Source organism: Arachis hypogaea, chromosome 18, assembly GCF_003086295.3.
Source record: "Arachis hypogaea cultivar Tifrunner chromosome 18, arahy.Tifrunner.gnm2.J5K5, whole genome shotgun sequence".
Classification (NCBI taxonomy): Eukaryota; Viridiplantae; Streptophyta; class Magnoliopsida; order Fabales; family Fabaceae; genus Arachis; species Arachis hypogaea.
Genome location: NC_092053.1, coordinates 35,913,546 through 35,926,906, shown reverse-complemented (window position 1 = coordinate 35,926,906; position 13,361 = coordinate 35,913,546). Strand labels below are relative to the sequence as shown.

Here is a 13,361-nt window from a genome sequence, read left to right as displayed (position 1 = left end):
CAGAATCTTAAATGCGGATTTGGGGAAATGAACATAAAAGTAAATGGCAGAAAGTAAAGAGAATGGGTAAGATCAGAAATGGGGGATTCATTGGGCTCAGGAGATGTTGTATTCTCCGGATCAAGTTCATTCTCATCTCTTCCTCAATCAATTCATTCATTGATCTCCTTGGCAATCTTAAGTGATTGGATTCCAATTCCTTGGTAATTCAATCTCTCAAATCTTGATCAATAGCCAATTCCTTGGTCTAATTGCTCGTGAGAAGAGATGAGGTATGGTCGCTGATTATACCACATGTATTCCCAAATCAAAGTGTTGGTAGGATTATATGTAACTATATCCATCCAAACCCCAATTTGGTCCAACATGAGAAAGCATTTCTAGCATGATCTCTTTATTCCTCTTCCAAGGTTCCGAAGAGATCCAAGTATGAATAGCTTCTTTTCCAAGACAACTACCCAATTGGATGAAGATTGAAAGCTTTCTAGTAAAATCAAGAGAAAAGAAAGAAGAAGAATAATGAAAACTATTATTGATCCATCAAATTACAACAGAGCTCCCTAACCCAATGAAAGGGGTTTAGTTGTTCATAGCTCTGGAAATGGAAAGCATAACTGAAAAGTACATTCTGAAAACTAAAACTAAAAGTTGCAGAGAAAGTAAAATATACAGAGTGTAGTTCTCCGATATGCCAAAAGCTCCCTACTAGTTCAAAACTACTCCTATATATACTACTCTTCTGATCTTCTAGTTGGCTCTTCCAAGTCTTAGATATGGGCCTTTGGATCTTTAGTTGAAGCAGTTACAATCTTCAGTGGGCTCAGCTTTGCTTGCAGAAAAAGTGTGAGTTAGGCATGGACGTTAGTTAGGACGTTAGTGGTGTTAACGTTAAGTGAAAATGTGGGTTCGAGAACGTTAGTGACGATCACCTTTTTCACTAACGTTCCAAGCCAAAATTGATCCACGTTAACTTCAACGTTAGTGGCACTAACGTGACCACTAACGTTGCCTCTTGGTCCTTCGCAAACGTTATTGGAATTAACCTTTTCCAATAACGTTGCTTATTGCCCCTTTTCCCCACATTAGAGTTCACGTTAGTATAACTAACGTGACCCTTAACGTGGGCATGCCTAAGCTTCGAGAGCGTTAGTGACACTTACCTTTGTCACTAACACTCCAAACGCCCCTTGTTCCCACGTTAGAGTTCACGTTAATTAGATTAACATGACCACTAACGTGGTGGTGATTGCCATTTCCAACGTTAGTGACAAAGGTGAGTGTCACTAACGTTGTTCCATCAATTCTTCCTCCACGTTAGCTTCCACGTTAATGTAATTAACGTGGCAACTAACGTGGGCTATAATGGCTTTCGAAGGCGTTATTGGCGATCACTTTTCTCATTAACGTTGCAAGCTAGCTCCCATTCAACGTTAGTGGTCACATTAATTAGACTAACGTGGCTACTAACGTGATTCTTCCTTGCTTCCTTTGTCCTGAAATCAAGCAATTAAAGTGCATCAAAGCTCTATTCCAAGTCATGAGATCATGCATTATCTAATTTGTCATTCAATTCATGTAGAATTCTCATGAAATCATGTAAAGTTCACAATGTTTGCTTGAATCAAGATGTAAGTGAATATCTACCCCAAAACTTGCTTATTTACTAAGAAAATGCATAAAACTACCCTAAAACAGTAAAGAAAAGGTCAGTGAAACTGGACAAAATGCCCTGGCATCACAACACCAAACTTAAAGCTTGCTTGTCCCTAAGCAAGTACTGAAATATAAGAATGATGAATGGAAGAACAAGAGAAATAAGTTCTTATTATAGAAGTAAAGCTCCTGGTTTGTGGGGTTTCATGCATAGCAACTTAGGTTCGTTCCTTTACTGGTTTCCAGGTTCTTATCATGCTCTTGAATACTTTCTTGATTGCATCCTATGAGATCCTTATTCTTTGATCCTCCTTCTTTTTTTTTTCTTCTCAGGGTTTATTGCATCCTTAGGCTAAGTTCACTGTGAGGGGGCGACTCTTTAAAATAAGCTTTCAGCCAACACTCCTGAACGAGTTGGTTCAAGGTGCTAGGTGTTGAAATACCCCTAAGGACTTACTCCCTCAAGTCTCTCTCCCTCATACATGCACACCACAGGCATATGGCTTGTTATTTTCTTTCCTTGAGGCCTTGGTGTCCAGCACCTCTTTGGGTTACTAAATGTTCTGTAGCAAGGTTGGTCTTGATAGTGGATTTTTATTTGATAATCCCGGGTTAGTTAACCCAAGTTACCAAGTGATGAAGCACTCCTAAGAACTTATTCATCCAAGAAGATCCTTGGTACAAGAGCACCACAGACACATCCCTCAAGATTCAAGCCCTTGGTGCCTAGCCTTATTTCTTATTACTTTTCTTTCTTTTTCAACTCTTATTGTTCTTTTTCTTTTTTTTATTAGGATCTTGTTGTTTAGCTGGTCTCATAGAATGTGCTTCAAGCGTGTAATTCAATGCATAAGTGTCCTTATACCTTACAGGTGAACCAACTTAGCTAACCTATTACCACACCACAAACCTTGAGAACTTACTCCACAATATGAACCCCACTCTGGTTTTTCTTTTCATAACATTCTTTTTTTATTAAATTCAAAGGGCAAGCTCACAAGTAAGTAAGATGAAAATAAAAATAGGTAACTCGGACTAGCACACATAGACTTAACAAGTGAAAATGCTAAAGACGGAATTGAAAATTCCTAAGCTACTATGGAAGCATGTTCTATTTCATACATGATTTTTCTTATTTAGACTTGAAAAAGATAAAACGAAGAGGGAACTCCACCACCTTTTACTCATGGGGCTGCCCATGCTCTCTCTCTTGTTTGTCCTCTTGGTGTCTACTTGTGTTTCCTTGTATCCGTGTCATTCTGGCTCTTTTCCAATCCTCAAGTGCTTTTCTTACTGATTCATGACTCCTTTCGAATTTTTCTCTTTCTTCTCGCGCTAATTCATCTTTCACTTCTTCATATCTTGTGATTCCTGGATGCAATATAGGCAGTTGTCCAAATAAGTATCCGAGCCTGGCTTGAGTGTTCACATGATGTCCAGTCTCACTCATGTAAACTCCTTCTGAGAATTCCCTGTATTCGTCAAAGAGTTCTACCTGTTCTATTTGTTTCTGATGTATCTCATGTATGTGTGCACCTTGATGTGATTGGATGTTGATTAGCTTTTGAATGGCTTCTTGTTGTTGATCTTGCTTTTGATTTATCCTTTGAAAGGATTCATCCCATCTGGAGAATGATTCTTCTTGGCGGTTCATGATTTGTAGTTGAAGCTCTTTCTGTGCCCCTTGATTCTCCACGTATTGTCTAGATAAGCCATCAATGGCTTCTTGTAATTGGTGTATGTCCAAAGCGGCTGGGGCTTGCTCTTTTGGGTCTTGTTCTTCTACAACTTGATGGGCTGTCCTTTTTCTTATCCTTCGTTGAGGTAGGCGAGATGCAACAGCATGCATCCTTCGAACAGTAATTGGGATGCCCACTTTTATCCACTCGGGGTCCCCATCTTCGAACACCACCCCAGCCCTGTCACACAGATGGAAAATAGTGCTGGGGTAGCCTAACTTTCCTCCAGAATCGCTTTTCTCAGCCATCTTCCTAATGCCTTGGGCTATGAGTTCGTGAACCTTGATCTCTCATCATTTGAGTATACATTGCACCATTGTTGCTCTCTTAAGGTTCACCTCTGAATTGTTTCCGGCGGGTAGGATGGACCTCCTTACAATCTCGAACCACCCCTTTGCTTCAGGAGTGAGATCCCCTCTCTTGATGAACTTGGGCTTCCTCTGGGGATCTCGTACCCAATCAGCTCCTTGTATGCAGATATCTTGCACAATCTGGTCATAATTGGGACTGCTATCTATTTTGGACTGATAGCTCTCTTCTACAAATGGTATGGTTCGTAGCTTTAATGCCTCATGATACTCAAGGGACTGAAATCCACGGTTACCCCTCTTACAAAGCTTATATAGGACTCATTTGCCTTATCATACCTGACTGCATTTGCATAAAACTCTCTTATAAGAGTTGCATTTACTTTTGTTACCGGATCAGTGAGGAGCTCCCATCTTCTCTTTTCCACCCTCTCTGTAATTTTGGGGCACTCAGTTTTCTTGACTTGAAAGCCTATCTTATATATGATCTCCTTATCAGCCATCCACCCGAATTGTAATGCATGGTGAAAGGTTCTGAACTTCTTCTCATCAAAAGGGCGTTGCTCCATAGGCTCCTTCCCCTTTCTTCTTTTAGAGCTGGATGAGGCCATGAGTGATTTCCGAATTTAAATTTGTAAAAGTATGGATGATTGGTGAGAGTGTCTTTGATGGGTTAAGAGGTGTTGGGTTCCGAAAGTGAGAAGTACAAAGAATGGGAATTGGAATGTGAAGGGGGTACGGAGTAAGGATCACTTATATAGAAAGGTGGTGAGTAAATGAAAGGTGTGGATTGATGGTGTAGGCTTATGATGAACGGATGGGGTTTAGCATGGGATGGGCACAAGGATCATCACTTTTATGATGGGGTTGGTTTGGTCTCCAAGGGTATTATTCTTCCAATGTTGCATGGCAACATTTCCCAATGCATTCCCCTTGAAGACATGTGTATAGTCCCCCTTTTGTGAAGTGGCCGAACCCTTCTTCTTCAATTGTCCCATCAATTCCTTCCAATCTTCCTTTCATTTCTCCTACAAAAAAAAAGGAATGCAATTAATAACTTTTTGGATAATGGCGGCAAAATTTAAAAAGAAAGAATAACTACTTTTTAAAATTTTTGTTTTTAAATGACTAAGTGCTATTCATGAATGCAAACCAACTGACTATTTAATTGTCCATGTATGCAACATTGGTAACACCAAACTTAGTTTGTGGCCATGTTGTGTAAAAAAAAGATTCGTTCAAGGCTCTGAGAGTAACATGACATAAATTGCATTTATGTTCTCTTAATATGCCTTGAACACCAAACTTGTTTTTCACTATGTGCTGCATACAAGGATTCAATTAGGTGTATGTCAAAGTTGATTTGGAATTCATGAACCTTCCATTATTAACTACTTTAAAAGCATATAAAACATGGGTTGCCTCCCATGAAGTGCTTCTTTAGCGTCACTAGCTTGACGTTCTGCCTTTGTCAGGGTGGTTGGTAGTGCTTCAAATCTTCCCCCCTCGCAGTGAATCTATTTCCATTGTCTTCATTAAGTATCTCCACATGTTCTAAGGAGAGAATTCTGCTGATGGTGAAAACTTTAGGCATCTGAGATGGGATGGTGGGGAGATGAGGTGGGATAACTGGGAGATAAGCTGAGATCACTTTATCCCCTGGAGAGAAATCCTCTGTAAGGATCTTCTTGTTCCTCCTTCTCCTTGGTGCCTTCTTCTTTGTTTCTTTTAATTTTGCCCTGCTCTTTGTGGCCTCTTTTTCCAAGGAAATTTTGTTGCTGGTCTCATATGACTCTGGTGGTTTTGGTTCCTCTTGGATTTCCTTTAGCTGTGGTACCTTCTGATTGTTTTGCTTACCAGCCAAAGGGATTCCCAGGTGTACAGTTTGTGTTTTAATGCTTGTTTCTTCCACCAGTGCCTTGTCATGCTCTTCCCTTGGTTCCTTGTTTTGTTGATCTGCTTCTTGTGAGGGTTTGAAGACATTGAATGCGAGTTGTTTATCATGTATCCTCAGTATTAGCTCTCCTCGCTCCACATCTATAAGCGCTCTGATCGTAGCCAGAAATGGTCTTCCCAATATGATTGGATGGAGGTTACTTTCTTTCTTTTCCAATATGACAAAGTCTGTGGGAAGGAAGTAGTTCCCAACCTTCACCAACACGTTTTCAACCACTCCTACTGCTTGTTTTTGAGTTTTGTCAGCCAGCATGATGACTACGTCTGTGGGCATTAGCTCATTGATCTGCAGCTTCTTCATGAGGGATAGAGGCATTAAATTAATGCTTTCTCCTAGATCACAGAGTCTCTTATCAATTACTGTTTCTCCTATGGCACAGAGGATGTGAAAACTCCCTGGATCCTTCCTTTTTGTAGGCAACTCTGGGTTGAATAAGAGCATTGCACTCCTTATTCATCACTATTGTTTGCCCTCCTTTGAGTGAGCTTTTCCTGGTCAGCAGCTCTTTCATACACTTAATGTATGAGGGCATTTGTTGGAGAGCCTTGATGAATGGTATGTTCACATAAAGGGATGCAAACATGTCGAGGAACTTTGAGTATATTCTCTTTTCTACACCACCCTTGAGTCGTTGGGGAAAAGGTGCATAGAGGTTCAGAATCTCCTTCTGTGTAATTTTGGTTTCTTGGTGACCCTCTTCCTGCTTCTCTGCTGAAGTATCTCTAGAGTGTTCTAAGGGTTTGTTCAGCTTTTCCTCAGTCCCCATATCACTTATAGTGACCATCTTGCATCCTTCCCATCTCACTTTCTTTGCTTCACCTCTCAGGTTTTTCTCTGTGTCACTTGGGAAGCTGTCAGTAGGTTTGAAAATCTTCTCAGAGAGGTATCCCACTTGAAACTCTAGTCTCTTGATGGTGTCTCCCTGGTTTTTTATATTGGCTCGCACCTCCTCCTTGAATGCCTTGTTGTCTTGGATTTCCTTACATATGCCTTCAAGTAAAATCTCAATCCTTGAGAGTCTATCTTCGGATGATGGTGAGTTGAGATTGGAGGGATGAGAAGGGTCATTTTGATTTTGATATGGATGTTGAGAGGTGTTGTTAGGTGGGTGCTGATATGATCTCTGTGTGGAATGTTGGTGAGATGCATTGTTGTTGGGGTTGTGACGTCTCTGATCTTGGCCTTGATCTTGTTGATTTCCCCACCCAAAGTTTGGGTGGTTCCTCCAACCAGGATTATAAATTTTGGAGTATGGATTATGGTCTGCCTAGGTGAGTTCCCAATGTAGTTGGCTTATTCCTGATCATCCTCTGCCTCTGCATTCACTCCTTCTTGAGCTGCTGATGAGGTAGTGATTGCTGCTACTTGGTTCCTTTCCATCTTCTTGGTAAGGTCAGCCAGCTGCTTGGTGATCATCTTGTTTTGAGCCAGCAGTGTATCCACGTTGTTTAGCTCCATCACTCCTCTAGTGTTGCCTCTTTCAGAAGCATAGAAGTAATCATTCTCAGCTACAGTCTCAATGACATCTATGGCTTCTTCAATGGTCTTCTTCTTGTTCAGAGATCCCCCGGATGAGTGGTCTACTGCCTTCTTTGATTCATAAGAAAGACCTTCATAGAAAATGTGTAACTGCACCCATTCATTGAACATATCTGGCGGGCACCTTCTTGTCAAGTCCTTAAACCTCTCCCATGCTTCATAGAGAGTTTCACCATCTTGTTGCCTGAAGGTTTATACCTCAGCTCTCAACCTGTTGATTCTTTGAGGAGGATAGAATCTCGCCAAGAATTTGTTCACCACATCTTTCCAGGTTGTTAAACTCTCCTTCAGGAAAGATTCCAGCCATTTAGATGCTTTGTCCTTGAGTAAAAAGGGGAACAAAAGCAATCTGTAGGTATCAGGATGAACACCATTAGACTTCACAGTATCACATATCCTCAGGAAGGTGGTTAGATGTTGATTGGGGTCTTCTTGGACACTTCCTCCAAATAAACAGTTGTTCTGAACAAGGGTGATGAGCTGTGGCTTTAGTTCAAAGTTATTGGCATGTATGGTTGGCCTTTGGATGCTACTTCCACAGTTTCCTGGGTTTGGATTTATATAAGAGCCTAAAACTCTTCTCTCTTGTCCAGCATGTTGCACTGGACCTTCTCTGCCATGGTTGTGAGCCTCTTCTTCATGATGGTTCTCCATATTCTCATCCATGTCTGGTTCAAAATACTCCTCCTCTTCCTCAGCACTAACAACTCTCTTTCCTCTTGCTTCCCTCCTTAGTCTAAGGAAGCTCCTCTCAGGTTCAGAATCAAAGAAAGTTGAAGCCCCACTTCTTCTACCTATCATACAACCAACAAGGCACAAGCAAGAAGGAGATAAATGCAGGAAGTATTCTTGTCAGAAATACTGTTAGTGTGAGTGATGCAATATATCAAACAGTTAGTGAGTTAGTAAACTGAATTGTAACAAATAAGAGAACACCACAAACGGGTAAGGGATAAAGGAAAGAAAATAACTAAAACTGAAAGTAAGTCACTCAAATAAAATTAAATCAAACAAAAGAAAAATGCTCAATCTAGTTATCCACCAATTTAATCATTGTTGATACAAAATCAATCCCCGGCAACGACGCCATAAACTTGATGCACGAAAACTTGTCTCTCAACAAAATTTCCCTCAGCAAGTATACCAAATTGTCGTCAAGTAAAAACTCACAATAGAGTGAGGTTGAATTCCACAGGGATTGATTGGTCAAGCAACTTTAATCAGAGAAATATTCTAGTTAAGCTAAGCAGAGATCGATTTGATAATTGCAGAAACGTAAATGGCGGAAAAGTAAATAACAGAAAGTGTAAATGCTGGAAATAAAGAGCAAAATGTAAATGGCGGAAAGTAAATTGCAGAATCTTAAATGGGGATTTGGGGAAATGAACATAAAAGTAAATGGCAGAAAGTAAAGAGAATGGGTAAGATCAGAAATGGGGGATTCATTGGGCTCAGGAGATGTTGTATTCTCCGGATCAAGTTCATTCTCATCTCTTCCTCAATCAATGCATTCATTGATCTCCTTGGAAATCTTAAGTGATTGGATTCCAATTCCTTGGTAATTCAATCTCTCAAATCTTCATCAATAGCCAATTCCTTGGTCTAATTGCTCATGAGAAGAGATGAGGTATGGTCGCTGATTATACCACATGTATTCCCAAATCAAAGCGTTGGTAGGATTATATGTCACTATATCCATCCAAACCCCAATTTGGTTCAACAGGAGAAAGCATTTTTAGCATGATCTCTTCATTCCTCTTCCAAGGTTCCGAAGAGATCCAAGTATGAATAGCTTCTTTTCCAAGACAACTACCCAATTGGATGAAGATTGAAAGCTTTCTAGTAAAATCAAGAGAAAAGAAAGAAGAAGAATAATGAAAACTATTATTGATCCATCAAATTACAACAGAGCTCCCTAACCCAATGAAAGGGGTTTAGTTGTTCATAGCTCTGGAAATGGAAAGCATAAATGAAAAGTACATTCTGAAAACTAAAACTAGAAGTTACAGAGAAAGTAAAATATACAGAGTGTAGTTCTCCGATATGCCAAAAGCTCCCTACTAGTTCAAAACTACTCCTATATATACTACTCTTCTGATCTTCTAGTTGGCTCTTCCAAGTCTTGGATATGGACCTTTGGATTTTTAGTTGAAGCAGTTACAATCTTCAGTGGGCTCAGCTTTGCTTGCAGAAAAAGTGTGAGTTAGGCATGGACGTTAGTTAGGACGTTAGTGGTGTTAACGTTAAGTGAAAATGTGGGTTCGAGAACGTTAGTGACGATCACCTTTTTCACTAACGTTCCAAGCCAAAATTGATCCACGTTAACTTCAACGTTAGTGGCACTAACGTGACCACTAATGTTGCCTCTTGGTCCTTCGCAAACGTTATTGGAATTAACCTTTTCCAATAACGTTGCTTATTGCCCCTTTTCCCCACATTAGAGTTCACGTTAGTATAACTAACGTGACCCTTAACGTGGGCATGCCTAAGCTTCGAGAGCGTTAGTGACACTTACCTTTGTCACTAACACTCCAAACGCCCCTTGTTCCCACGTTAGAGTTCACGTTAATTAGATTAACATGACCACTAACGTGGTGGTGATTGCCATCTCCAACGTTAGTGACAAAGGTGAGTGTCACTAACGTTGTTCCATCAATTCTTCCTCCACGTTAGCTTCCACGTTAATGTAATTAACGTGGCAACTAACGTGGGCTATAATGGCTTTCGAAGGCGTTATTGGCGATCACTTTTCTCATTAACGTTGCAAGCTAGCTCCCATTCAACGTTAGTGGTCACATTAATTAGACTAACGTGGCTACTAACGTGATTCTTCCTTGCTTCCTTTGTCCTGAAATCAAGCAATTAAAGTGCATCAAAGCTCTATTCCAAGTCATGAGATCATGCATTATCTAATTTGTCATTCAATTCATGTAGAATTCTCATGAAATCATGTAAAGTTCACAATGTTTGCTTGAATCAAGATGTAAGTGAATATCTACCCCAAAACTTGCTTATTTACTAAGAAAATGCATGAAACTATCCTAAAATAGTAAAAAAAAGGTCAGTGAAACTAGCCAAAATACCCTGGCATCATGAAGTGCGAGTGAATATCTTAGAATAGAAACAAGCGTGATTGAATGGAAAATAGTAGTAATTGCATTAATCCATCAAGACATAGCAGAGCTCCTCACCCCCAACCATGGAGTTTAGAGACTCATGCCGTAGAAAATACAAGTTTTGATGTAAAATGTCATGATGTACAAAATAAATCTCTAAAAATAGTTTTTATACTTAACTAATAACCTAGGTTTACAGAAAATGGATAAACTAAGATAGATAGTGCAGAAATCCACTTCCGGGGCCCACTTGGTGTGTGCTTGGGCTGAGCATTGAAGCTTCCATGTGTAGAGACTTTTCTTGGAGTTAAATGTCAGGTTGCTGCCTGTTTCTGGCGTTTAACTCTAGTTTTTATGCCAGTTCTGGCGTTTGACGCCAGAATAGGGTAGAAAGTTGACGTTAAACGCCACTTTGCATGATCTCAACTCGGGCAAAGTATGGACTATTATATATTGCTGGAAAGTCCAGGATGTCTAATTTTCAACGCAATTGAGAGCGCGCCAATTGGTTTTCGGTAACTCCAAAAAATCCATTTCGAGTGAAGGGAGGTCAGAATCCAACAGCATCTGCAGTCCTTTTTCAGCCTCTGAATCAGATTTTTGTTCAGGTCCCTCAATTTCAGCCAGAAAATACCTTAACTCACAGAAAAACACACAAACTTATAGTAAAGTCCAAGATTGTGATTTTTGCATAAAAACTAATAAAAATATACTAAAAAGTACTTAGATCCTACTAAAAACTAAATGAAAATACCCCCAAAAATCGTATAAAATATCCGCTAATCAGTGACTAAATCCAGCCATGAAGGAAGTCGTGCAGAAAGAAGTCATTAAACTGTGGGAGGCAGGGATTATCTATCCCATCTCAAAAAGTCCCTGGGTAAGCCCTGTCCAGGTTGTCCCCAAGAAAGAAGGGATGATGGTGGTCCACAATGAAAAGAATGAACTAATCCCTACACAGACAGTGACTGGCTGGCGTATGTGCATTGATTATAGAAGACTCAATAATGCCACCAGAAACGATCATTTTCCATTACTATTCATCGATCAGATGCTGGAGAGACTGGCTGGGCATGCATTTTGCTGCTTCCTGGATAGATATTCAAGTTACAATCAAATTGTCGTAGATCCTCAGGATCAAGAGAAAACAGCATTCACATGCCCATATGGGGTGTTTGCTTACAAGAGAATGCCATTCGGCCTTTGTAATGCACCTGCCACCTTTTCAGAGGTGTATGCTCTCCATTTTCTCAGACATGGTTGAGAAATTCCTTGAAGTATTCATGGATGATTTCTCTGTCTTTGGGGATTCATTTGACTCCTGCCTCAATCACCTGGCCCTAGTTCTAAAAAGATGTCAAGAAACCAACTTAGTTTTAAACTAGGAAAAATGCCACTTCATGGTAAATGAGGGTATTGTTCTTGGACATCAGATTTCGAACAATGGAATAGAGGTCGATCAGGCCAAAGTGGAAGTCATTGAACGACTACCACCACCAACCAATGTCAAGGCAATCAGAAGTTTCTTAGGACATGCAGGGTTCTACAGGAGGTTCATAAAAGACTTTTCTGAAATTGTAAAACCACTGTGCAACCTCCTAGCCACTGACACTCCCTTTGTTTTTGGTGAGGATTGTCTACACGCCTTTGAACTTCTGAAGGCAAAGTTTATCTCTGCACCCGTCATTTCTGCACCCAACTAGGACCTGCCATTCGAACTGATGTGTGATGCCAGTGATCATGCAATTGGTGCAGTCCTAGGACAAATACATGATAAGCTCTTGCATGTCATTTATTACACCAGTCATGTCTTAAATAACGCACAAAAAAACTACACCACCATGGAGAAGGAGTTACTTGCAGTGGCCTATGCTATTGACAAGTTCAGATCCTATTTAATAGGGTCTAAGGTCATTATCTACATTGACCATGCTGGTCTTAAATACCTTCTCTCCAAGCAGGATTCTAAATCCAGGTTGATAAGATGGGTGTTACTCCTACAAGAATTTGATATTGAGATCAGGGACAGGAAAGGATCGGATAATCATGTGGCTGACCTCTTGTCCCAAAATGAGCCAGTAGAAAGGACGTCCCGTCCCACTACTAAGATTTTCAAAACCTTCCCTGATGAACAACTCTTTGCAATATGCAAGGCTCCATGGTTTGTAGACATTCTAAATTACAATGTAATACGGTTTATTCCCCCAGAATATAGTAGACAGCAAGTTCAAAAACTTATTCACGATGCTAAATACTACTTATGGGATGAATCATACCTCTTCAAAAGGTATTCGGATGGTATAATCCAACACTGCGTCTCTAAGGAAGAAACGCAGCAAATTTTATGGCATTTCCATGGCTCGGATTATGGAGGACTTCTTGGAGGTGAGCGTACAACAACCAAGGTCCTACAGAGTGGCTTCTATTAGCCAATGCTTTTCAAGGACTCACGGGACTTTGTCCGCAACTACGACAATTGTCAAAGAGCTGGAAATCTTCCTCACAATCACGAGATGCCTGAACAAGGGATCTTAGAGATTGAGTTATTTGATGTCTGGGGCATAGACTTCATGGGGTCGTTTCTGCCCTCATTCTCAAACACCTACATCCTTGTGGCCATAGACTACATGTCTAAATGGATTGAGACAATCGCATCACCCACTAATAACACTCGGGTGGTAATGAAATTCCTTTGGAAACACATTTTTAGCAGATTCAGAGTCCTCAGGACCCTGATTAGTGATGAAGGCAGTCATTTATGTAATAAACAACTAGACTCCATCCTGCACTGTTGTGGCGTCCACCACAGAGTAACAACTCCATATCATCCACAGACGAATGGACAAGCTGAAGTTTCCAACAGGGAGCTCAAAAGAATCCTAGAGAGAAAAGTGGGTACCTCCAGGAAGGACTGGGCAAGAAAGGTTGACGATACCCTCTGGGCATACAGAACAACTTTCAAGACTCCTATTGGCATGTCACCCGACCAAATAGTCTATGGTAAGGCATGTCATTTACCGGTGGAACTGGAACATAGAGCCTACTGGGC

General features: G+C 40.5%; 1 non-coding gene across 1 annotated transcript; it reads left to right on the top strand.

Annotated features, from left to right (window-relative positions):
* Positions 1–7,302: 7,302 nt before the first annotated feature.
* Positions 7,303–7,409, top strand: LOC112774901 (small nucleolar RNA R71). The gene has a single exon (XR_003189355.1). It is a non-coding gene; the product is annotated as a small nucleolar RNA R71 (small nucleolar RNA).
* Positions 7,410–13,361: the final 5,952 nt, after the last annotated feature.